The following is a 27,051-nucleotide window of genomic DNA, read 5'->3' on the forward strand; positions in this document are numbered from 1 at the left end:
TGCCAATGTTAGATAACGTTTGATAATTTGGATAACTGATTATTTTTACTTTATTCTTTTCAGTTATTTTCTTTTGATGTTTACTGAGGCTGTTATTCCTATAACCTATATAAAAATCTTTTGCCCATTTGATTGTATTTTATTGCTTAGTATGAGTTTCTTATATATTAAGCTTATAAATTCTTCCTTGGACATCTTGCCTTTTTTTTTTTTTTTCTTTAGCAACTTGCCTTTAAAGGTCATTTGCTTTTATTGAGTGAACAAATGTTTGACATTTAAGTGGACTGAAATTATCTTTATTCATTTGAAATTCATTTTAGGATGAGATGGAAAAAGTTAAAGCACATACATGTGTATACATATATAGGCAGAATTATTTCTTTCTATATATATTTCAATTCAGCGTTCACCTGCCAGAGTACTGTTTAGATGATTCACTATTCTTTCATCACTGATTTTAATGTTATATTTATCATACAGTAAAAAATTAATATTTAAATAATTTGTGATTTAATAGGCAATTTAAATATTTCATAATCTATGCAAATATTTTTATCTGCAAACATATTTGGATATTTTCCTGGAATTGCTCATACTGTTGCATCAAACTGTGAGTCTACTCTTGCTTTTATGATAATCATTTTATTTATTTATTTATTTATTTTTTTATTTTATTTATTTATTTATTTATTTTTTTTTTTTTGAGACGGAGTCTCGCTCTGTAGCCCAGGCTGGAGTGCAGTGGCCAGATCTCAGCTCACTGCAAGCTCCGCCTCCCGGATAATCATTTTAATTTTGTAATGTTGTTATTTGATTGTTCTTTTATACTTCAAACCTTGTACAATGTTTGGCACATAGAGCACTCAATAGATATGCTGAATTAATTAATAGGAAATGTATACAAATATGTTGGCAATATATTTTTTCTTTTCTTTTTTTTTCGAGATGGAGTTTTGCTCTGGTTGCCCAGGCTGGAGTGCAGTGGTGTGATCTCGGCTCACTGCAACCTCTGCCTCCCTCCCGTGTTCAAGCGATTCTCCTGCCTCGGCCTCCTGAGTAGTTGGAACTACAGGTGCCCGACACCATGCCCAGCTATTTTTTTTATTTTTAGTAGAGTTGGGATTTCACCATGTTAGCCAGGCTGGTCTCAAACTCCTGATCTCAGGTAATCTGCCTGCCTCGGCCTCTCAAAGTGCTAAGATTATAGGCGTGAGCCACTGCGCCCAGCCTGCAATATATTTTTTCTAACACAGTTCAGACTTTTTAATTCCTTTGATATTTCAAAAAGGAATATATTATGTATTTAATAATTGAGCAGATAAACCTTTGCTGATCCAGCTAAACTGTCTTAATTTTGTAGTTAATAAACCTGTAAAATACTTATTTTATTACATTACTCAGAAGTGTAGGAAAACAATAAGGATTTTATGTGCCCATAAAATCTATGTGTGACTTTCATGCCTTAAATATAAATTTATTCATAATTAATTAATTAATTAATTAATATACTTCTCTTGGATGTATGCATGCATGATAAAAATTTTTTGGAAATTAATGGTGATGAGTGATATTTATCTGATTAAGGTTTTTTATTGCTGTCAAAATGAACCATAAATATATATAACTAACTATGAATATGGTGGTTCTTATTCAAATGATGTTTCAAGTAATGTGGGAAAGGACCATTTATTTCATGAAAATTGGTTGTGCAATTTGGATAGTTATAGAGGCACAGTATACATTCCTCTTATACTATATACCAAATATACTAAAAAGCATAAAAATTGCATGAGAATTAGAAACTATAAAAATTTTTGAATAAAATATAATAACTGAAGTCATGATCTGAAAGTCTTTTTAAAGCTAAAATTATAGTAAATATTTTTAAAATTTAGGTGGTTTAAAATTAAAAATCTAACTCTGGCAAAAACTGATGATTTTTCAGAAGAAAGGTAAGATTGTTGGAAATATATTCACAAGCTACCTGACAGACAGTAAGATAATACTCTTAATATTTACGTGTGTCATATACCTCAGTTAAAAAAAAGAAGACCTCAAGGTGGTGTATAGATAGAGTGCTAGAAAAATATTGTGGAGGAATAGGCAGAATTAAAGAATAATATTCTAACAATGTTAAGAATCTTGATAAAAATCTCACAGTAATGCAATAGTTAATGTTTCTTTAAACATTTAACAGGACAATATAACAATAGATATAGAGAAATAATAGAGCACTAAGTAGCAGACAGGCTGCCCACTGCCAGAATGCCACTTTCTAAAAGACAATTCATTTGCTCCTCAACACTCAACATAAAATGCAGAAACAAAGAAGATAAGTATTGTATTCGTATTACCCTCACATAAATATTAGATTTTTTGAAGGAGGTCAGATTTTATCTGACCATTCTCACGTGCTTTAACATATAAGAGATTTTAACAACATTTCCAAGAATTTATATACACATATGTACATACAACTTTCTATACTTAAATCCTGTATTTGAAGAATTTTTTTTTCTGAGTCTATTGTTTCATAACTTTAAAAAGCAGAAAAATTTTAATTTGCCCTACACTAACAAAAGAAAAATTTTGATTATTCACATTTATTCCCTTAAGCTAATAAGGGAATATATTTTAATGTTATACATGGAGATTAATATTATTTTAGGTCAGTAGTAGAACCCAGGGATGTATAATCACAATGCCATCTTCAGGGCTGGTAAAAAGTTTGAATTACTTTATCAGAAGAACATGACAGAAAGTATATTTTCAATTGGTTACAGGTAAATACTTAAAAAAAAATGGACCATTGTAATCTATTTATAGGAAAATGGATCTTGAATATACAGCCTGCTATTACATTTCTAAGAAGACACAAAACCAGCAACACGCAGAATAATTCTACACTAAATATTTTTCTTCTTTAAATTAAGAAGATTAATTGTTGTTATATTTATTTTTTGTTCAAAACAAATAGCTATGTCGTGATTTGTATTATAATTTGCATTTCTTCAAATTATGTTTGAGTGATGACCATTAATAGATGCTATATTGGAGATTTATTACAATAGCTTTATTGTGGTATAGTTTATGTACAAAAAAACTGCACATTTTTAATATATACAATTTGATGAGTTTGGACATATGCATACATTTGTAATACCATCACCCAATGAAAATAGTAGGCATGTTTATCATCTATGAAGGTTTTCTTGAGGACCTTTATTTTGGGAGCAGAGGGCAAGTAAGACACTTGACATGAGATCTACCCTCCTAACAGATTTTAAAGTGATCAGTGTATTGTTGCTAACTATAGGTACTATGTTGTACATCATATCTCTAGAACTTATTCATCTTTCATAACTGAAACTTGACCAATTGAAAATGAGTCCCTGGTAACCATTCTCTGTTCCTATGAATTTGACTACTTTAGATAACTCATGTAAGTATAATCATAAAGCATTTATTCTTCTGTGACTGGCTTATCTCATTTAGCTTAAGGTCCTCAAGGGTCATTCATGTTGTCATGAATGGCAGAATATTCTTTCTTTAAGGCTGAAGAATATTCTATCATATGTACATACTACATTTTCTTTATCCATTCATCTGTCAATGTACATTTAGGTTGTTTACATATTCTGGTTATTCTTAATAATCCTACTATTGATGTGGGAGTGCAGATATCTCTTCAAGATACTAATTTTAATTCTTTTGGATATACTGTATACCTAGAAGTGATATTATTGGGTAACATGGCTACGTAGTTTTACTCTTAAATTTTGAGGAAGCTCTATACAGCTTTTTCATAGTGCATTCTTATCAACAATGTGCTAGGGTTCCAATTTCTTCACATTCTCACCAACATATATATAGATATATATGAGATATGTATATGGATATATATGGATATATCATATCCATATATATATGGATATATATGGATATATCATATCCATATATATGGATATATATGGATATATCATATCCATATATATATGGATATATATGGATATATCATATCCATATATATGGATATATATGGATATATCATATCCATATATATGGATATATATGGATATATCATATCCATATATATATGGATATATATGGATATATCATATCCATATATATGGATATATATGGATATATATGGATATATCATATCCATATATATGGATATATATGGATATATGATATATCCATATATATATGGATATGTATGGATATATATGGATATATTCATTTTAAGGAACAGGGTAATAAATGAAAGTGAGAGGATGGCTCTTCTCCTCCTTCTGGATATATATGTAAAATGACCATCCTAACAGGTGTTAGGTAACATCTTAGAACATTTCCCTAATGATTAGTGATGTTGAGCATTTTTTTTGTACACCCACTGGCCACATGCACATCTTTTGTGGAAAAATGTCTATTCAAGTCCTTCATCCATTTTTAAAAATTGGGCTATTTTTTGTTTTTGGTATTAAGTTGTAGAGGTTCATTATATATTCTCGACATTATTACCTTAACAGATATGTTATTTGCAAATATTTTCTCGAATCTATAGGTTGCCTTTCACTCTGCCATTTCCTTTGCCATGCAGAAGATTTTTAGTTTGATGTAGTCCCACTTTATATAATTTTGCTTCTGTAATTATGCTTTTATGAATATTTAATGTTGTTAAAATATGCATACTATCCAAATACATCTATAGATTCAAAGCAATTCTGTTCAAAATCACAATTGCATTTTTTACAACAATAGAAAAATATTCCTAAAACTCATATGGAACCACAAAAGACACTGAATAGCCAAAGCAATCTCCAGGAAGAAGAACAAGGTTAAAGGCATCATACAACCTGATTTCAAAAATATTACAAAGCTACTGTAGTTAAAACAGTATGGTACTGGCATAACAGACATACAGATCAAGGAATCTTTGAGAAATGTAAATCAAAACCACAATGAAATACCATCTCTCACCAGTCACAGTGGTGATTCAAATTTGACATTTTGATTAAAATGTCAAAGAATAAGAGATGCTGGTGAGGTTGCTAAGAAAGGGAACACTGATACACTGCTGGTGGAAATGTAAATTAGTTTGGAATTTACACTGTGGAAAGCAATTTGGAGATTTCTCAAAGAACTTAAAACACAACTACCATTCAGCCCAGTAATCCCATTACTGGGTATATACCCAAAGGAAAATAAATCATTCTACCAAAATACACTGGAATTTGTATGTTTATCACAGCACTATTCACAGTATTAAAGATATGGAATCAATGTAGGTGCCCATCAAAAGTGGATTGGATAAAGAAAATGTGGTACATATACACTCATGGAATACTATGAAGCCATAATAAAGAATAAAAAGATGTCCTTTGCAGCAACATGGATGCAACTGGAGGCCATTATCCTAATCAAATTAACACAGGAACACAACACCAAATACTTACATATTCTCACTTATGAGTGGGAGCTGAACATTGAGTACACAGGGGCATAAAGATGAGAACAATAGACACTTGGGACTCCAAAAGGGGGGATGAAAGGAGAGGTGTAAGGGTTGAAACACCACCTATTGGGTACTATGCTCACTATTTGGTGATGGGGTCAATTGAAACCCAAACCTTGGCATCACACAAGTTATTTATGTAAAAAATCTGCACATGTACCTCTTGATTCTAAAATAAAAATAAAAGATTGAGATAAAAAAGAGATAAAGTATATTTAGTACAGTCTATTAGGACATTCCTGGATTTAAATTGTTTCTATATAATATTTCTAATATGTAAGCTATTCCTCTATGTTTTGTTCTAGGAGTTTAAAAGTTTTAGTTCTTACTTTTAAATCTTCAGTTGAGGCTGGGCGCCGTGGCTTAAGCCTGTAATCCCAGCACTTTGGGAGGCTGAGACAGGCGGATCACGAGGTCAGGAGATCGAGACCACCCTGGCTAACACGGTGAAACCCTGTCTCTACTAAAAAATACAAAATACTAGCTGGGCGAGGTGGCGGGTGCCTATAGTCCCAGCTACTCGGGAGACTGAGGCAGGAGAATGGCGTAAACCCGGGAGGTGGAGCTTGCAGTGAGCTGAGATCCGGCCACTGCACTCCAGCCTGGGCGACAGAGCGAGACTCTGTCTCAAACAAACAAACAAACAAAAAAAACACACAAAAAACCAAAAAAACCCACAAAAAACAAAAATAAATCTTCAGTTGATTTTGATTTGATTTTGTGCCTGGTGTATGATGAATCCAGCTTCTACATATGGATATCCAGTTTTCCTAACCCAATTTGCCAAAGAGACTGTCATTTCATGACATCCTTTTATTAATATAAAATTAGTGACCATCTGGGTTTATTTTGGGGTTTTCTATTCTGTCCCATTGATCTATATGTCTGTTTTTTTCTTTTTTAATCAGTACCATGCTGTTTTCATTATTGTAACCTTGTAGTATAGTTTTAAGCTAGGTAATGTGAAGCCTCCAGCTTTTTTGTTTGTTTGTTTGTTTGACATTTGGGATCTTTTTTGGTTCCATATGAATTTTATAATAGCTTTTTTTCAGGTCTGTGAAGAATGACATGAGTAATTTGATAGGAATTGTACTGAATCTGTAGATTGTTCTGAATAGTACAGACATTTTAACAGTATTTCTTTTTCCAATCCTTGAGCATAGAATGTTTTTACTTTTGTTTGTGTCATCTGTTGTTTATTTTGGCAATGTTTTATAGTTCTTCTTGTAGGGATCTTTCACCTCTTTGGTTAGATGAATTTCAAGTTATTTTATTATCTCTATGGTTATTGTAAATGAGATTGCATTCTCGGTTTTGTTGTCACCTTGAACATTATTGGTGTATAGAAATGCCACTAATTTTTGTATCTGAAAACTTTACTTAAGTCATTTACTGGGTTTAGGAGTCTTTTGAAAGAATCTTTAGGATTTTCTAGTGTAGAATCATACTCTCAGCCACACGAATTTACAACCCAAATCTACCAGACGTACAAGAAAGAGCCGGTACCAATCCTGCATAAACTCTTCCAAAAAATTGAGTAGGTATTTCTCCCTAACCCGTTCTGAAACCAGTGTTTCTGATATTAAAATCTGGCAAAGACACAACAAAAAAGAAAACTACAGGCAGATATTCATGATGAACAGAGGTGCAAAAATTCTCAACAAAATACTAGGAAACCATGTCCAGCAGTACATCAAAAATATAATCCACCACAATCAAGTGAGCCTTATTCCTAGGATGCTGGCATGGTTCAACATATACAAATCAATAAACATAATTCACCACATAAATGGAATTAAAAACAAAAACAATATAATCATCTAAATAGATGCAGAAAAGGGACTTGATAAACTGTAATATCACTTTATGATAAAAACGTTAAGCAAACTAGGCATTGAAGGAACGTATCTCAAAATAATAAGTACCATCTCTAATAAACCCACAGCAAATATCTTTTTTTTTTTAAATTTTAAATTTATTATTATACTTTAAGTTCTAGGGTACATGTGCATAACATGCAGGTTTGTTACATATGTATACTTGTGCCATATTGGTGTGCTGCACCCATCAACTCATCAGCACCCATCAACTCGTCATTTACATCAGGTGTAACTCCCAATGCAATCCCTCCCCCGTCTTCCCTCCCCATAATAGGCCCCAGTGTATAATGTTCCCCTTCCCGAGTCCCAGTGATCTCATTGTTCAGTTCCCACCTATGAGTGAGAACATGCGGTGTTTGGTTTTCTGTTCTTGCGATAGTTTGCTGAGAATGATGGTTTCCAGCTGCATCCATGTGCCTACAAAGGACACAAACTCATCCCTTTTTATGGCTGCATAGTATTCCATGGTGTATATGTGCCACATTTTCTTAATCCAGTCTGTCACTGATGGACATTTGGGTTGATTCCAAGTCTTTGCTATTGTGAATAGTGCCGCAATGAACATACGTGTGCGTGTGTCTTTATAGCAGCGTGATTTATAATCCTTTGGGTATACACACAGTAATGGGATGACTGGATCATATGGTACTTCTAGATCCTTGAGGAATCTCCATACTGTTTTCCATAATGGTTGAACTAGTTTATAATCCCACCAACAATGTAAAAGTGTTCCTATTTCTCCACATCCTCTCCAGCACCTGTTGTTTCCTGACTTTTTAATGATTGCCATTCTAACTGGTGTAAGATGGTATCTCATTGTGGTTTTGATTTTCATTTCTCTGATGGCCAGTGATGATGAACATTTTTTCATGTGTCTGTTGGCACAACCAATATCTTACTGAACAGGTAGAAGTTGGAAGCATTTCTCCCAAGAACTGGAATAAGACAAGTGTGCCCACTGCTACCATTACTACTCAACACAGTACTATAAGTCCTAGCCAGAGTAATCAGGCAAGATAAAGAAATAACAGACTTCCACCAGGAAAAGTGGAATTCTAATTGTCTCTTTATCTAAATCTTTTTATCAGAACTATATGTAATACATATGTAACAAAATTTAAGGCTATATTTACATTAAGTTTCTAAAACAAATTTTTCATTAATTATGTAAACAAATATTTATTAAGAATCTTTTTCATGCCAAACATGCATCTAGGTTCTGAGAATACAAAAGAAGAAAAAACAAAGAAAAGTCACTGTTCACATGAATGACCTTTAGTAGAAAGACACATAGTGAATGAGTAAATTACATACATAGTCCTTGACTATAAATAATCATAACAAAGCAGGAAAGGATATTTTGCAGTGTCAAATGGCATGTTTAAATAAACTAGTCAGGAAAGCCTTGGCTGATCCGTGTTTCTTTCCAGTTCTGCTTTGGTAATCAAATAATCTAAAATCTCACTTTCTCTGCTGGGCATGGTGGCTCAACGCCTGTGTTACCAACACTTTGGGAGGCCGAGGTGGGAAGGTTACTTGAGGCCAAGAGTTTGAGACCAGCCTGGCTAACATGGTGAAATCTGTCTCTACTAAAAATACAAAAATTAGCCAGGAGTGGTGGCGGACACCTGTAATCCCACTTACTCGGGAGGCTGAGGCAGGAGAATCGCTTGAAGAGACGGAGGTTGCAGTGAGCCTAGATGGCATCACTGCACTCCACCCTGGGTGACAGAGTGAGACTTTGTCTCAAAATAAAATAAAATAAAATAAAATCTCATATTTTCTTTGATAACTGAAATTCTCATTATTTGCTGTTATAACATGGCTTCTTGACAATATAATTACTAATGAATTGCATTATAAATTGATGGGGCTGTACCTTCTGATCTAAGAAATTTTTTAAGTGTACTGGTTCACTAGGTTGTAGAAATACAAAATATTGTTAACATTATGTCTTTTTTCTTGTGGTTTCTTAATGAAAACTAGGCCAAGAATAAGAAAAATCAAGGCGGGGAAAGTTATTCCCTTTATAATTTCAGAAACAAGTAGACAGCAGAGAATTCTGCTGAAACCTAGGTACCCATTGAAATAAAACTATTAATAAAAAGCTAATGGTAGTTGCTTAAATTTAAATCTCCTATAGTAGCCTTAAAACATATATAGATTACATGCAAAAATAAAAATGAAAACAGACAAATTTGTGCCTTTAGCATGACTAGGGGTCAGAAAATACCAAAACTTCAAATTATTGTAAATTAAAAAAAAAAACAAACTTACAGTGGAGTTATTCCTAGATCCCATCTCTACCCTTTCATGGTGCGCTAGGGGTTTCAGTTAAACTGACAACTACCTCAGAAAGAGCAAGACCACACTAATTGTGAAAATGTAAAAAGGAGTTCCAAAAGGGTCAGATTGCTGGGTAGAAGGAAAGTGTGTTCTGGACTTGAAGAGTTAGTCTTGGAAAACCAAACTTCTGAGGAGAAGAGCGTAAAACATAAGAAAGGAAAAAGCACATTTAAAACCTGCTCAGTAAATGAGGGAAAAAAGCAAATGTGTGTATCTGTTGAAGAGAGGTATTAGAATAATCCTAGACAAAATGACATCCAAAAAACAAAACAAAAGAAACTTCTCTCCCCCAAATCTTTCATTGACGAGAATGCATTGCAATATTTTGACAGAAGAGGACACTCTTGACTTAGGAATCCAGTACAGCGCTCCAACTATCATTCCAGGCCACAAAAAGCATTTTTTGTCTATTAATATACAAAGATACTATGGAAAGAACACAGAAAATGAGAATTAAAACATTCAAACTGATTTTTTAAATGCCCCATGAAGAACAATCATGAAACACAGACAAATATGATGCAACACTTCGAACTGATTTAAATATCCTAACAACAAATAAAAGTTGAACTAGTATACCAAAAATTCACAAGTTAAAAAACAAACTGTATAAAACAGGAAGAAATGCAACAGTTCTTTTGTTTTCCCATTTTCACTCACCTATTGTTATTGGGGCTTTTTCATCTAAATTACAGACTTTATAGCTAAAAGCTTCTTCCTAGGAAGATCCCATATTTTAGAAACTTTCAGTATCGATTTTCCTTATATAAATCTTTATCAAGTTCACTCATCATCAAGCTGACTTTTCTCTGGAATCATACAATGATAAATTATTTCCTGCCACAATAAATTTTTACGTCCTGGATTTTAATTATTTCTGTCATATGAAATGATGTATCAGAGTCCTATAACCACTAAATCCTTTCTAGTTTATTTTCTTTCTATACATTTTCACAGAAACCCTGGAATCTGGATAACCTATTGTGTAATTTATGCTAGAATAACCTTCTATAAAGTGTTTTAAGTACTATTTGTCTGACAATTATAAGCCAAGACTCAGAAAAAAATGTATCAGTGAAACAGAAAATGTCCTAAATCAGATGGTCAAAATCATCTATGACTTGGAAAATAAAAGCAGGAACTAAGACTGTGGCCATGAGCATTGAGGAACTAAATTCCTGGTGTTTAAGTCCTGAAAGAATAAAGTTTCAGCTAATAAGTGTTCTGTTCCTATAGCTTTGATAATTAATCATGGAATTTTCATTTTTTTAGATGACTGTAATTCTCTGACTTTGCTTAAAAAATTAATTCTCTCAATTTAATCACAGCTTATTCGAAAGAGATGACAGTTGTATATATCTGTGGTTTCTGTCACAAGAAAATCACTTCTTAGGAGAATTTTCTGTACATAACCAAGTTTAGAAATGCAAAAAATAATTTTAATTTATTTTTGTTTTATTTTCCTATAATATTGATTACAAAAGATAGGAATCCAGTATGGATGCAGCTGGAGGCCAAAATCCTAAGTGAATTAATGCAGAAACAGTGTATCAAACACTGCATGTTCTCACTTATAAGTGGGAGTTAGACATTTGGTACACAAATATATAAACCTGGGAACAATAGACATTGGGGACTGTTAGGGGGTGGGAGAGAGGCTGGCATGGCACCCAAAACTATCTATTGGATACTATGCTTACTTCCTGGGTGGTGGGATCATCTTTATCCCAGACCTTAGTATTACACATATACCCACGTCACACACTGTCATGTGCCCTCTGAATCCAAAATAAAAGTTGAAAAAAATGAATTAACAAAATCAAACTTTAGATTTTAATTTTTATATATTACATGCCTTTCACAAAGACTTCTATTTTTCTTCACACTGCTTAAACATTATGACTGTAAGAAAAAAAAAAGAAATACCTATATTGTATCTTAAATATCATTTTGTGCTTTTCTATCTGTGGTGCAGAAAGAATAGATGCTCTAGGAAATGACATCAATTCTATATCATTTATTTGTTCACTGAACTCACATGTATTGGTTAACATATGTGGCCAGTTGCTGTGTTAGCCCCAGGGTTACAAAGGTTAAGTAAGCATGGTCCGTTAAGGTAGTTACAATGCATAGGGGAGCAAGTCACAGAAGTCAGAATTACAACACAAAGCTAGGTAAGCCTGGACTGTGTGATAGGAGTATGTAAGATGGACCTTATTCAAAATTTTAGGCTGCCCAGTGTTTGCACATTTGAAAATCATTTTCTGGGATATTTAATATTGAATCAAATAAAAAAAATGAAAAGAAGATTCTGTACAAGACAGCACGTTCAAAGATATACTATTTTCTAGTCAATATTTTTCATATGCTCCAGCAAGCTACAACAACAAATATTTCTCGGCTGCCGTGGCTATGAAGAATTTCAAAAGGAGGTGGTGTAACTTCTATGCTTAGAAAGCACTTACAAGTTAAATATGAGTGATAAAGTTGAAGGTATATAAAAACTTAGTATAACAATAGTAAGTAGAAAAATGAGTGTGTATGAGTGGTTGAGTGTGTGCAATGGATGTTTCTGCTCACCCCTGTAGAGAAAGAGCAAGCCCCAGTGCTGCCAAGGCTGTGGTGGAAACTCTGTGGCTTCTAGGGGTGGTGTGTAGCTCAGCCCATGACATCAGTATGGTTCAGGGTGCTATTTACTGACTATTTGGCTGGAACAGTCTCCTGAATTTTATGTGAACTGCTTAGTGGAAAGTTTTAAAATCAAGCAATACCTGTAAATGTATTTCTTGACAAGAGAAATAATACGAAAAGGATAAAGTGGGGAACTTTTCTGGGCAGTGAGGTGAACAAAACACTGGTAGAGAAAATGAGACTGACCTAAAGATATTGACAAATACATTAGAAATGAGGAAGGGAGACGATTAAGTTCTCATACTTGCCAGCATACAAAATTTGATGATTCATATATTATGTGAAGGGAAATCTGAAGGTTTAGGAATTGTATTGATACAGCTTACTAAAATTACAATCAGCTTTTTATTAGACATGATATTAACACACATAAGTTCATAGCTCACTACTGATTACATTTACAAGAACAATAATACAAATATAGAATTTGTTGATAGAAAATAAATTTGCTAGCAAAAAATTTAAATCTATAATTGTGAGTCAATGGAAATAACTTTACAAATCTATTACAAATATTAAATATTTTATTATACTGAAGAAATATGTTTCCTAAAAAAGTATTTCATTAAACATATGAGGTCTGATTATATATACATTGTGGAGTTTCATGTGTACAAAATTTTATGTTTCCACACTGGTTTAGGAAATAATATTACACATTTTTTTCATTGAAAGAATAATTTGTTTTTCATCTTTTTTTCTCCTTGAAAGTGATCTGTTTTAAAAGTAATTTATCTTAATATTTCAGTTATAGGACCAAAGAATCATGCTTTACAAACTTAAAATTTCCTCTACACAGTGGTAAGATTTCTGGGGAACTGATTAGACATTGTATGAAATAACATGTTTAGTGGTTAGTTGGGTGTCTTTGCGTTCCATTTTCGATAAGTAGATTTGTGAAAATTCCTCCAGCCTGAGAGAAGTGAGTACCTTTGGTGTATCAGTCACAAAACCAACTACCTACTCATTGAGAAAGAAAAGGAGAGATACCAGGTTAAATTTAGAAAATCCATGGCTGGTAAGGTTTTCTTAAATATGTGGCTTAAAATTCTAGAAAACCCTGAGTCAGGATTGCAGAAATTGACATTTCGATCCTGAGGTGTGCACAAACTTGATAAGTTTGAAGAAAACCCTTGGAATTTTAAAAGAATAATAATTTTAAAAGAATAATAATTTAAAATAATAATTTCAAATCTTTGAATGTGTCAGTGATACAGTGAATTTTGCGAAGATGTAAAAACATCATAAAAGAATGGGTATGTTTTATAAATTCAGAATAAAATTGCAAAGCATCCTTTTTTCTTTTCTTTTTTTTTTTTTTTTTTTTTTTTTGAGACAGTCTCTGTTGCCCAGGCTGGAGTGCAACGGTGTGATCTTGGATCACTGCAACCTCCACCTCCCAGGTTCAAGCTATTCTCCTGCCTTCGCCTCCCTGATAGCTGGTACTACAAGTGTGTGCCAGCACTCCCGGCTAATTTTTTTGTTTTTTTTTTAAGTAGAGATGGGGTTTCACCGTGTCAGCCAGGATGGTCTCAATCTCTTGACCTTGTTATGTGCCCGCCTTGGCCTCCCAATGTGCTGGGATTACAGGCGTGAGCCACCATGCCCAACACAAAGCATCCTTTTCTCCCCTAGATAAAAGGTAAATTTTTGCTTAGCTTTGAATTATATTGTCAGAACCTAGTAAAGTGAAAAATTTAGTTCTGGAAACACCATTCAATTTGAGCTCTATTAATATCTCAATTAGATTTAGTCTCATTGTTAGGATATTTACTTGATGATGCTTATTTGAATGGGGAAAATTCTATTTATGGAAATACATTTTATTATAGGACTTACAGTGTATAGACATAATACAAATTATATTAATCTGCATGCTGGTATTCCAAAGAGCTTGTGGGGAATTTTCTGTTTGCTATTTTCCTTCAGAAACTATTTCAGGAATCCTAGCCAGGTTTAAATTACTGTATCTGTGAAAATAATGTGAACATTGATATATATATTTAATTTTATAATGATGTATTTAGTAAAGATTCTCACTCAGATTTTTTTTTATTCTGAGACAGACCTAGGAAACAAGTCTGTCCTCTTTAAAAGCACAGCTTCTGAAGAGAATAGATCCCAGACTAAATTCAATACAATTTTCAAATGTTTACCCAGAGACTTGAAGATTAACTCTGTTTTTGTCAGACTCAGCCTACTAATGTGTTTTATATATGGCAGAGTGGGCCCATGACTATCTTTCAAGCAGTTGAAATTGTCAAATCTTTTTCCTTTCTAGAAGGTATAAAATAAGAAAGCTATTATTCTATGCCTTCTGCTATCAAAATTCAATAGTGAGATGTTACTGTCCGTACCCCAGCATTAAGTGTTGAATATTGGATGTTGAGAATTATCCATAATGGGATACTGTAGGCAGTGGACAGTCTCTTGTCTTTGAAGGGTTATCCCGTGGTCCATGACACATTGGGAATATAAAAGAATCAAATGTATCCATAATGTATCATTCACAAGGTCTAAAATTTGAATAGAAATTACTAGAAAGGCTTGTTGGTAAACGAGAAAATGGGACTGCGTTAATTTCCCATGACTGCTGCAACAAACTTGGCAGCTTTAAGTAACATAAATTGATCATTTCACAATTCTGGAGGCCACATGTACAAAGCAAGTATCACTGGGCTGACATAAAGGTGTCTTCAGGTCCATGATCCTTCCAGAAGCTCTAGGGGAGAATTCATTTGGATATGGTTTGGATGTGTGTCCCCTCCAAATCTCATGTTGAAATGTGATCCCCAAGGCTGCCGGTGACAGCCTAGTGGGAGGTGTTTGTTGGGTCATGGTGGCAGATCCCTCGTGAACTTCTTGGTGCCCTCCTCTCGGTAAGGACTTGGTTGTCACTCTGAGTTTATGCCAGATAATGCTTGTTTCAGAGTGTGGCACCTCCCTCTTCTCTCTCTCTTTATTGCCATGTGATGTGCCTGCTCCTCCTCCACTTCCGCCCATAAGCGAAAGCTCCCTGAGGCCCACAACAGAAGCAGATACTGATGTCTTGCTTCCTGTCCAGCTGCAGAACTAACCATGAGCCAAAATAAACCTCTTTTCTTTGTAGATTATCCAGTCTCAGGTATTCCTTTATAGCAACACTAAAGGATTAACTCACACTTCTTGCTTCTTTCAGCTTATGGTGGCTGTTGGTATTCTCCAACTTGTGGATACATTGCTTTAATTTTCAAGGCCAACATCTTCAAATCACTCTCTATTCCATCTTTGCATTTTCTGCTCTGTGTATCAGTGTAAAACTTCCCTATGCCTCCTGTTTGGATAATCCAGAGTAAGATTAGAACCCATAAAATGAAAGAACCCATTTTAAGATCATTAAGTCACTTACATCTTTGCCTTGTTCCTTAATTTTAGAGGAAAGGCTTTCAATATGTTACCACTGAATATGATGTTAGCTGTGGGCTTATCATACGTGACTTTTAACATGTTGAGGTAGTTTCCTAGTTTACTGAGTTCTTTTATCATGAAAGGGTGTTAAATTTTTATCAGTGCTTTTCTGTGTCTGTACTGAGAAAATCATGTGATTTGTTTCTTTCATTCTGTTAATCTGGTTGATTACATGAATTGATTTTCATATGTTGTACCATTATTGTATTCCAGAAATTAATACCTCCTGGTAACAGTGTCCAATTCTTTAAATATGCTATTGAATGCTGTTTTGTAATATTGTGTCGCAGATGTTTACATTAATATTCATCATGGGTAGTTTTCTTTCCTGTATTGTTGTTTGATTTGGGGATCCGGGTAAAGCCAGCCTCTTAAAATGAGTTGGCAAATGTTTCCCACTCATCAATTATTTGGAGGTTTGTGAAGGATTGATGATAGACAGTGGAAACTTGGAAAGGTGAAGGGGTGGGAGGGGGTGAATGATGCAAAATTACTTAATGGGAACAATGTATATTATTTGGGTGGTAAGTAGCATAAAAGCCCTGATTTTACTACTGCGTAATCTATGCATGTAAAAAAATTCCCTCGTACCACATAATTTGATACAAATAAAAATAATTCTTCTTAAGCCTTTCAGAGAGTTCTTCAATGAAACCATCTGGTCCTGGACTTTTCTTTGTTAGGAGGCTTTTAACTACACAATTAGTCACCTTACTAGTTATAGGTCTGTTTAGTTTAATTTCTTCATGACTCAGACTTGGCTAGTCACATATTTCTATGAATTTTTCAACTTCTTTGAGATTATCCGATTTGTTGGTGTATAATTGTTCATTTTACCATCTTAAAACCTTTTTTATTTTTGTGGCATAAATTGTAATAACTCCCTTTTTACTTCTGATTATTGCTTGAGTCTTCTCTTTTGTTTCCTAGTTACTTTAGATGAGAGTTTATTAGTTCTATTGTTCTTTTAAAATCTGAATTTCGTTGACTTTTTTCTAATTTTCTTATGTTAATCATTTTATTTATTTCTGCTATAATCTTTGTCATTTTCTTCCTTCTAATTTGAGTTTATTTGTTCTTTCTTTTCTCATTCCTTAAGGTATAAAGTTAGGGTGTTGATTTGAGATACTTTTTCTTTTTTTAATTTAGGAATTTATCATTTTAAACTTCACTCCTAGTTACTGATTTTGCTGCATCCCATAATTGTTGATATGATTTAACTCATTTTCACTTATCTCAAGGTATTTTCTAATTTCTCTTGTGATTCTCTTTGACTCACTAGTGGTTCAAGACTGTTGTTTGATTTCCACATATTGTGAATTTTCCAATTTATTTTGCTATTAATTTCTAGTTTTGTTCCACTGTGGTCAGAAAATATACTTGATATGAATTACAACTTTCAAAATGTGTTAACACTTTTGTCACCTAATATGTGATATATCCTGGAGAATGTTCTGTGTGCACTTGAGAGGGATGAGTATTTTGCTCTTGTTGATTAGAGTGTTCTGTATATATCTGTTAGGTTCAGTTGGACTATAGTGTTGTTGGAGTCTTCTGTTTTCTTATTGATCTCCCATGTGGTTTTTCTACCAATTATTGAAAGTGATGTATTAAAATTTCCTATTATTGTGATACTGTATTTTTCTCCCTTCAGTTATTTTAATATTCCCTTCATATATTTGGGTGCTGTAATGTATGTTTATAATTGTTATGTCCTCCTGGTCATCTAATCCTTTATCATTATAACTTAACATTTATTTTATCTGATGTAAATATGGCCATCCCTTTTTCTTTTGGTTCCCATTTGCGTGGAATTTCTTTTTCAATCCTTTCATTTTTCAGACTGTGTGCCCTTACATCAAAAGTGTTTCTGTTGTAGACAGAATACAATTAGATCTGCCTTTTTATTCATTCAGCCATGCTGGGTCTTTTTACTGAATAATTTAATCCACTTATACTTAATTATATGAAAGGATTTACTGTTGCCATCTACTTCACCACTTTTTGTATTTCTTGTAATCATTTTGTCTCCTTTTTCTTCTTTGTTTCCCTTTTTTTGTGGGAGTGCTGGGGACAGGGTCTCACTCTGTCACCCAGGCTCTAGGGCAATTCTGGGTTGAAAATTCTTTTCTTTAAGAATGCTGAATATTTTGACCCCCCAGTCTCTTCTGGCTTATGGAGTTTCTGCAGAGAGATCCGCTGTTAGTCTAATGGGCTTCCCTTTGTAGATGACCTGGCCTTTCTCTCTGGCTGCCCTTAACATTTTTTCCTTCATTTCGACCTTGGAGAATCTGATGTTTATGTGTCTTGGGGTTGACCTTCTTATGGAATATCTTTGAGACATTCTCTGTATTTCCTGCATTTAAATACTGGCCTGTCCTGCTAGGTTGGGGAAGTTCTCATGGCTAATATCCTGAAGCGTGTTCTCCTGTTTGTTTCCATTCTCCCTGTCTCCTTCAGGTACTCCAGTCAATCGTAGGTTTGGTCTTTTTACATAGTCCCATTTTTCTTGGAGGCTTTGTTTCTTTTCATTCTTTTTTCTTTAATCTTGTCTGTATGCCTTATTTCAGCAAGGTGGTCTTTAAACTCTGATATCCTTTCTTCTGCTTGGTCAATTTGGCTATGGATACTTTTGTGTGCTTCACGAAGTTCTCATGCTGTGTTTTTCAGCTCCATCAGGTCATTCATGTTCCTCTCTAAACTGGTTATTCTAGTTAGCAGCTCCTCTAACCTTTTATCAATGTTCTTAGCTTTTTTGCATTTGGTTAGAACATGCTCCTTTAGCTCAACAGAGTTTTTTATTACCCATCTTCTGAAGCCTACTTCTGTCAGTTTGTCCATCTCATCCTCTATCCAGTTCTGCGCCCTTGCTGGAGAAGGATTGCAATCATCTGGAGAAGAGGAACTCTGGCATTTTTGGTTTCCAGCATTTTTTGTTTTTGTTCTTGATTTCTTTCTCATTTTCACGAGTTTGTCTAGTTTTGATCTTTGAAGCTGCTGACCCTTGGTTGGGGTTTTTGTGGAGATTTTGTTGTTGTTGTTGATGCTATTGTTGCTTTCTGTTTTTCTTTCAATGGTCAGGTCCCTTTTCTGTAGGGCTGCTGCAGTTTGCTGGGGGTTCACTTTAGGGCCTATTCATCTAGTTCACTCCCTTGCCTGGAGATGTCACTCAGGGTGGCTGGAGAACAGCAAAGATGAGTGCCTGCACCTTCCTCTGGGATCTCTGACCTCAAGGGGCACCACCCTGAAGCCAGTAGGATTGCTCCTGTATCGTTTGTCTGACAACCCCTGCTGGAGGGTCTCACCCAGTTGTGTGGCACAGGGAACAGGACCCGTTTAACTAAGCACTTTGTCCCTTAGTGGAGGGGTGTGCTTCGCTGAGGGGAAACCCCGCAGTCCAGATGAGAGAGTTCAGCTGGGCTGCCTCATTTCCTGAGAACTACCAGGAGGAAAAGCAGGTACAGTATTCCTGGTTAGCATTTTTTCCCCCAGCACTTTGAATATCTTATTCCACTTAAATCTGGTGTGTTATGTTCCTGCTAATAAATCTGCTGATAATCTTATGGAAACTTTCTTATACATGATTAGTTGCTTTTCCCTTGCTGTTTTCAAGATTCTTTGTCTTTGACTTTTGACAGTTTGGGTATAATGAATCTCACTGTCAACCTTTATTGTTCATCCTAGCTGGAGCCCTTTGTGTTTCTAGAGTTTAATGTCCAATTACTCAGATTTTGAAAGTTTTATCATATTATTCTTTGAATAACCTCTCTGGAAGAGTTTGTTTTAAAAAATCAAACTGTGTTTTAAAGAACTGTGTTCTTGAAAGATTTGGAAGAGTTAACCAGTAAAATAATTTGAACCTACAGCTTCCTTTGTTGCAAAATAATTAACAAAAATTTAACAACTTTAATTGATGCAGTTCAACGTAGGGCTTCTAATTTCTGTATAGGCATCTTTAATTGTATTTTAATCTAAGTCAATACATTTATTGGCATTTGTTCATAAGTCACTCATTCTCCATTTAATATCTATAAGATTTTTGCAAATGTTCCCCACACCTTTTCATTCAGATAATGATAATTTTTGTCTTGTCTCTTTTTTTCTGTTAACTCTAGTTATTTCAAACGTACTGATCTATTCAAAGACTGGCTTTCACAGTAATCAATTTTATCTATTAAGTTCTTATTTCATACTTTTTTGCTATATTATTATTTCCTTCCTTTTGCTTATTTGGGGTTAACTTGTTTTTCTCTTGGTAGTATGTTAGGGTAAAGCTTAAGTCAATTATATGAGATCCTTTATTTTTCACTTAATGAAATAATTTTCTTTCTACTCATTATTAACACATCTCCCAAATTTTGATAGGTGTTTAATTTTTATTTATTAAAATATTTTGTAATTTTATGTCTCATAGATTTATGTAGAGGCGTGCTTTTAATTTTCTAAATATTAGTGGATTTTCTAGTGTCATTTTGTTAACAATTTCTAATTTATTTTTATTGTATGAGGGAACATACTATGCATAATTTCTGTCCTCCAAGACTTATTGAGGCGGGTTTTATGTCCAGTGTACGAACGAACTTGGTGAATGTTTCCTATGCACTTGTGAAGAATCTTCATTCTGCCGCTGTTAGTGGTAGTGTTTGCTCTAAACATGCAATCAAAGTTAAGCTGGTTGATATTGTTAATAAATTATTCTGTAACCTTACTAATTTTCCCTCTTTTTGTTTTATCAATTAAAGGTGGGGGCTTGAAAAGTCAATCTCATAGAGGTAGAGAGTAGAATAATAGTTACCAAAGGCTGGGAAGCATTTATGGAGGGGAGGGGATGAAGAGAGATTGAGTACAAACATAGATAAAATAAACGACTTCTAATGTTAGCTAGCACAGTAGTGACTACAGTTAACGACAATGTAATGCATATTTCAAAACAACTAGAATAAAGAACTTGAAATGTTTCCAACGCAAGAAATGACAAATGCTTGAGTTATGGATATCGTAAATACCCTAATTTAATCATTACACATTCTATGCATGACACAAAATATCACATGAACCCCATAAATATGTACAAATATACATCAAAAAATGTTTTTAAAAAGAAAAGAGAGTTAAAATATCCAAATATAATTTTGTATTTTTTCTAATTCCATTTTGTTTTTAATCATTAAGCATTTTGAATCCCACTTCATAGATGCACACACATTTAGTGTTTTTATGTCTTCTTGAATGTTTGATTAATTTATCATTATGTGATACTGCTTTGTATTCATGGTAATATTTCTTCTTCTGAATTACATTTTGTCTGGCATAAATATAACCACTCCTGGTTTCTTTAGATTAATGTTTGAATGGTACATAATTTCCATATTTTAACTGTTAGTATATTATTTATTCATATTAACATAAATGGTTTTACAAATACAGCACATAATTGAATAATGTTTCTTTATCCAATTTGATGTTATATGTCTATTAAGTGTAGTCAGACCATTTATATTTAATGTAATTGTTCAAATGGTTGAATTTACATCTATAATCTTTCTCTTTATTTCTGCTTTGTCCCATAATTACTACCTTCAATTGAATTAATTGAGCTTTTAAAATTACTTCACTTTTTTTTTCCAATGCTGGCTTATTGACAATAGCCTTTTCTTTTGATTTTATTGGTTGTTCTATATTAAAAGTTATTCAAACTTCCCTACACAGTCTATCTTTAAATAGTATTATATCACTTCCTGTGTAGTATAAAACTTTATAATAGTATGCTGAATGTTCCTGATTCTTTTTGAGTGAGAAATACTTTTAATATGTATCCGTATATATTTTTTATGTTCCATATTGTCTCTCATGTTCTTTTGTGACACCAATTATATATGTGGTGTTTTTTCTTGTATTGTCTAACCACTAATTCTTTACTGTTTGGTCCTTTTTCATATTTTTGAAACTTTCTTCTGTTTTCATTTTGGATAGTTCTTATCCCTGATTTATTCTTTTGCATTGTGTAATTGAATATAGTATTTATCTTGTTTATTATGTTTTTATTTCCAGTATTGCTTTTTTTTTTTTTTTTTTTTTTTTTGAGATGGAGTTTCACTCTTGTTGCCCAGGCTGGAGTGCAATGGCATGATCTCAGATCATCTCAACCCCTTCCTCCTGGGTTCAAGCGATTCTCCTGCCTCAGCCTCCTGAGTAGCTGGGATTACAGGCATGCACCACCACACCAGGCTAATTTTGTATTTTTAGTAGAGATGGGGTTTCTCCATGCTGGTCAGGCTGGTCTCAAACTTCTGACCTCAGGTAATCTGCCTGTCTTGGCCTCCCACAGTGCTGGAATTACAGGCATGAGCCACTGCGCCTGGCTGCCCAGTATTGAGTTTTAATTTCTAGAAGTTCTATATGAAATTTAAAAAAGTAGAATTGGAAAAGGTTATATTTCTGTGTCTTTCAAATGTTAGACCACAAAACAAGACTTTAAAACATTCAAAAACATTGAACTCATACCAAGTAAGTTTTCTGACTACAGTGGAATAAACTAGAAATTGAAAACAAGAGGCACTTTGGAAACTATACAAATACATAAAAATTAAGCAATATGCTCCTGAATGACCAGTAAGTCAATGAAAAAATTAAGAAGGAAACACAAAATATTTTGAAACAAATGAAAGTGTAAATATACAATAACAAAACTATGGGATACAACAAAAGTAGTACTAACAGGAACATTTAGAGTAATAAACAACTTCATGAAAAATGTAGAAAAATTTCAGATAAACAACCTAACAATGGATCTTGAAGTAGAAAAGTGAAAGCAAACCAAATCCAAAATTAGTAGAAGAAAAAAATAAAAATCAGACATGTAAAAAGTGAAATTGAAATTTTTAAAAATACAAAAGATTAAGCAAAAAATTTATTTTTCAAAAAGATAAACAAAATTGACAAACTTTTAGCCAGGCTAAGAAAAAAATAAGACCCACATAAAGAAATCAGAGATGGACAAGGAGACAATACAACTGATACTGCAGAAATTTAAAGAAACTTTAGAGACTGCTATGAGCAACTATATGCCAATGAATTTGAAAACCTAAAATTAGATAAACTCATAAACACGTATAATCTACCAAGATTGAACCATAAAGAAATTCAAAACCTGAATAGACCAATAACAAATAATGAAATCAAAGCTGCAATAAAGTTTTCCAGCAAAGAATAGCCTGAGACCCCATGGTTTCACTGATAAATTGTACCAAACATTTAAAGAACTAATACCAATCCTACTCACACTATTCTGAAAAAACAGAGGAGGAAGGAATAAGCTCCAACTCATTCTATGAGGCCAATATTACCCTGGTACCAAACCAGACAAAGACACATCAGGAAAAGAAATCTACAGGCCAATATCCCTCATGAACATAGATACTGAAATCTCAAGAAAATACTAGCAAACTGAATTCAGCAGTACCTCAAAAAAAAAAAAAAAAAAAATTCACCACAATTACGTGGGCTTTATTCTTGGAATGCAAGTTTGACTCAACATTTGCAAATCTGTACATGTGATTTACCACATAAACCATCCAAAACAAAATCATATCTCAACAGATGCAGAAAAATTTTTTGATGAAATCTAACATGCCTTCTTGATAAAAACCTTACAACAAACTAGGCATTGAAGGAACGTATCTCAAAATGAAAAGAGCTATCTATGACAAAACACAGGCAATATCATACTGAATAAGCAATAGAAGCATTTCCCTTGAAAACTAGAAAAAGACAAGGATGCCCGTTCTCATCACTCCTATTCAACACAGGACTGGAAGTCCTAGCCAGAGCAATCAGGGAAGAGAAAGAAATAAAACACATCCAAATAAAATAAGTCAAGCCACCTCTCTTTGCAGATTATGTGATTTGATACCCAGAAATCCCTAAAGACTGCTCCAAAAGAATCCTTGTACTGATAAGTGGTTTTAAATAAATTTTCAGGAAACAAAGTAAATATACAAAAATCAGCATTTCTATATACCAATAATATTCAAGCTGAGAGTCAAAGCAAGAACATAATCCCATTTATAATAGACACACACACACACGCACACCCACACACACACACAATACCTAGGAATACATCTAACCAAGGTGGTGAAAAATACAAAGAGAAATAGAAAACACTGCTAAAGAAGTCAAAGATGACACAAACTAATAAAAAGAAATTCCATGTTCATGGATAGGAAGAATCAATAATGTTAAAATGGTCATATGACCCAAAGTAATCTATAGATTTAACACTATTCCTGCCGCTATTTCTATGAGGTCAACTGTTTTTGGAATATACATCTATGTTAGATCACATGGTATATGTCTTTATGTGACTGGCATATTTCACTTAGCTTGATGTCCTCTAGATTCATCTATGTTGTCACAAATGACAGTTTCCTTCTCTCTTAAGGCTGAGTCATATTCCTTTTGTGTGTACATGGACATGGAGATAGATTGTTGATATATTAATATGCTTCCCTTTGGAAATATAATCAGTAGTTGAATTGTTGGATCATATGGTAATTTTATTTTTTAACTTTGTGAGGAATCTCCACACTGTTGTTCATGACTACTGTACTAATTTACATTCCCACTAAGAATGTGCATGGGTTCCCACTAAGAATGTGCATGGGTTCCCTTTTTTCATATCCTGATGAACATTTGACATCTTTTTTTTTTTTTTACAACAGCCTTCCTAACAGATGTCAAATGTTTAGTCATCATGTTTTTAATTTGCATTTTCCTGATGATTAGTGATATTGAGCATGTTTTTATATATCTTTTAGGCATTTGTATATCTTCTTTTAAGAAATATATTTTCAGGTTCTTTGTCCATTTTTAATATTTTTTTCTATTCAGTTTAGTTCCTTATATACTTTGAATATTAACCTTTTGTCAGACATATGTTTTGAAAATATTTTTCCTGATTTTTTAGATTGCCTCTTTACTCTGTTGTTTTTTTTCTTTTCTTTTACAGTGCAGTAGCTTTTTAAATTTCATGTAATTCTGTTTGTCCCTGGCTTTTTTTTTTTTAATTATACTTTTAAGTTCTGGGGATACATGTGCAAGACGTGCAGATTTGTTACATAGGTATACACGTGCCATGGTGGTTTGCTGTACCCATCAACCCGTCATCTACATTAGGTATTTCTCCAAATGCTATCCTTCCCCTAGCCCCCCACTCCTCAGCCGGCCCTGATGTGTGATATTTGCCTCCCTGTGTCCATGTGTTCCCATTGTTCAACTTCCACTTATGAGTGAGAACATGCGGTGTTTGGTTTTCTGTTCCTGTGGTAGTTTGCTGAGAATGATGGTTTCCAGCTTCATCCATGTCCCTACAAAGGACATGAACTCATCCTTTTTTATGGTGGCAGAGTATTCTATGGTGTATATGTGCCACATTTTCTTTATCCAGTCTATCATTGGTGAGCATTTGGGTTGATTCCAAGTCTTTGCTATTGTGAACAGTGCTGCCATAAACATACATGTGCATGTTCTTTATAGTAGAATGATTCATAATCCATTGGGTATGTACCCAGTAAGGCGATTGCTGGGTCAAATGACATTTCTGGTTCTAGATCCTTGAGGAATCGCCACACTGTCTTCCACAATGGTTGAACTAATTTACACTCCCACCAACAGCGTCAAAGCATTCCTACTTCTCCACATCCTCTCCATCATCTGTTGTTTCCTGACTTTTTAATGATCGCCATTCTAACTGGCGTGAGACGATATCTCATTGTGGTTTTGATTTGTATTTCTCTGATGACCAGTGATGATGAGCTTTTTTCCATATGTTTGTTGGCTGCATAAATGTCTTCTTTTGAGAAGTGTCTTTTCATATCCTTTGCCCACTTTTTGATGGGATTGGTTTTTTTTTTTTTTTTTTTTTCTTGTAAGTTTGTTTAAGTTCCTTGTAGATTCTGGATATTAACCCTTTGTCAGATGGATAGATTGCAAAAATTTTCTCCCATTCTGTAGGTTGCTTGTTCACTCTGATGGTAGTTTCTTTGACTATGCAGAAAGTCTTTAATTTAATTAGATTCCGTTTGCCAATTTTGGCTTTTGCTACCACTGCTTTTGGTGTTTTAATCATGAAGTCTTTGCCCATGACTGTGTCCTGAATGGTATTGCCTAGGTTTTCTTCTAGGGTTTTTATGGTTTTAGGTCTTACATTTAAGTCTTTAATCCATCTTGAGTTAATTTTTGAATAAAGTGTAAGACAGGGGTCCAGTTTCAGTTTTCTGCATATGGTTAGCCAGTTATCCCAGCACCATTTATTAAATAGGGAATCCTTTCCCTATTGCTTGTTTTTGTTGGGTTTGTCAAATATCAGATGGTTGTAGATGTGTGGCGTTATTTCTGAGGCCTCTGTTCTATTCCATTGGTCTATATTTCTGTTTTGATACCAGTTCCATGCTGTTTTGATTCCTGTAGCCTTGTGGTATAGTTTGAAGTCAGGTAGCATGATGCCTCCAACTTTGTTCTTTTTGCTTAGGATTGTCTTGGCTATACAGGCTCTTCTTTGGTTCCATGTGAAATTTAAAGTAGTTTTTTCTAATTCTTTGAAAAAAGTCAATGGTAACTTGATAGGAATAGCATTGAATCTATAAATTACTTTGGGCAGTATGGCCATTTTTATGATATTCATTCTTCCTATCCACGAGCATGGAATATTTTTCCATTTGTTTGTGTCCTCTCGTGTTTCCTTGAGCAGTGGTTTGTAGTTCTCCTTGAAGAGGTCCTTCACATCCTTTGTAAGTTGGATTCCTAGGTATTTTATTCTTTTGTAGCAATTGTGAATGGGAGTTTACTCATGATTTGGCTCTCTGTTTGTCTATTATTGGTGTACAAGATTGCTTGTGATTTTTGCACATTGATTTTGTATCCTGAGACTTTGCTGAAGTTGTTTATTAGCTTAAGATTTTGGGCTGAGACGATGGGGTTTTCTAAATATACAATCATGTCATCTGCAAACAGAGACAATTTGACTTTCTCTCTTCCTGTTTGAATACTTTTTATTTCTTTCTCTTGCCTGATTTCCCTGGCCAGAACTTCCAATGCTATGTTGAATAGGAGTGGTGAGAGAGGTCATCCTTGTCTTGTGTCAGTTTTCAAAGGGGATGCTTCCAGTTT

General features: G+C 33.8%; 1 long non-coding RNA gene across 2 annotated transcripts in view; it reads left to right on the forward strand.

Moving 5' to 3' along the window:
* The window catches only part of LOC119622686 (uncharacterized), a 47,079-nt gene that overhangs the window by 12,018 nt on the left and 8,010 nt on the right, over positions 1 to 27,051 (forward strand). The window contains exon 4 of one of the 2 annotated variants that reach the window (XR_005239268.2): positions 946 to 1,557. The exons of the other annotated variant lie outside the window; for it this stretch is intronic. This is a non-coding gene — a long non-coding RNA (uncharacterized lncRNA). Of the gene's footprint in view, positions 1 to 945; positions 1,558 to 27,051 lie in introns of those variants that run through there. 2 annotated transcript variants of the gene reach the window in all.

This window comes from Chlorocebus sabaeus, chromosome 11, assembly GCF_047675955.1.
Source record: "Chlorocebus sabaeus isolate Y175 chromosome 11, mChlSab1.0.hap1, whole genome shotgun sequence".
NCBI classification, from domain to species: Eukaryota; Metazoa; Chordata; class Mammalia; order Primates; family Cercopithecidae; genus Chlorocebus; species Chlorocebus sabaeus.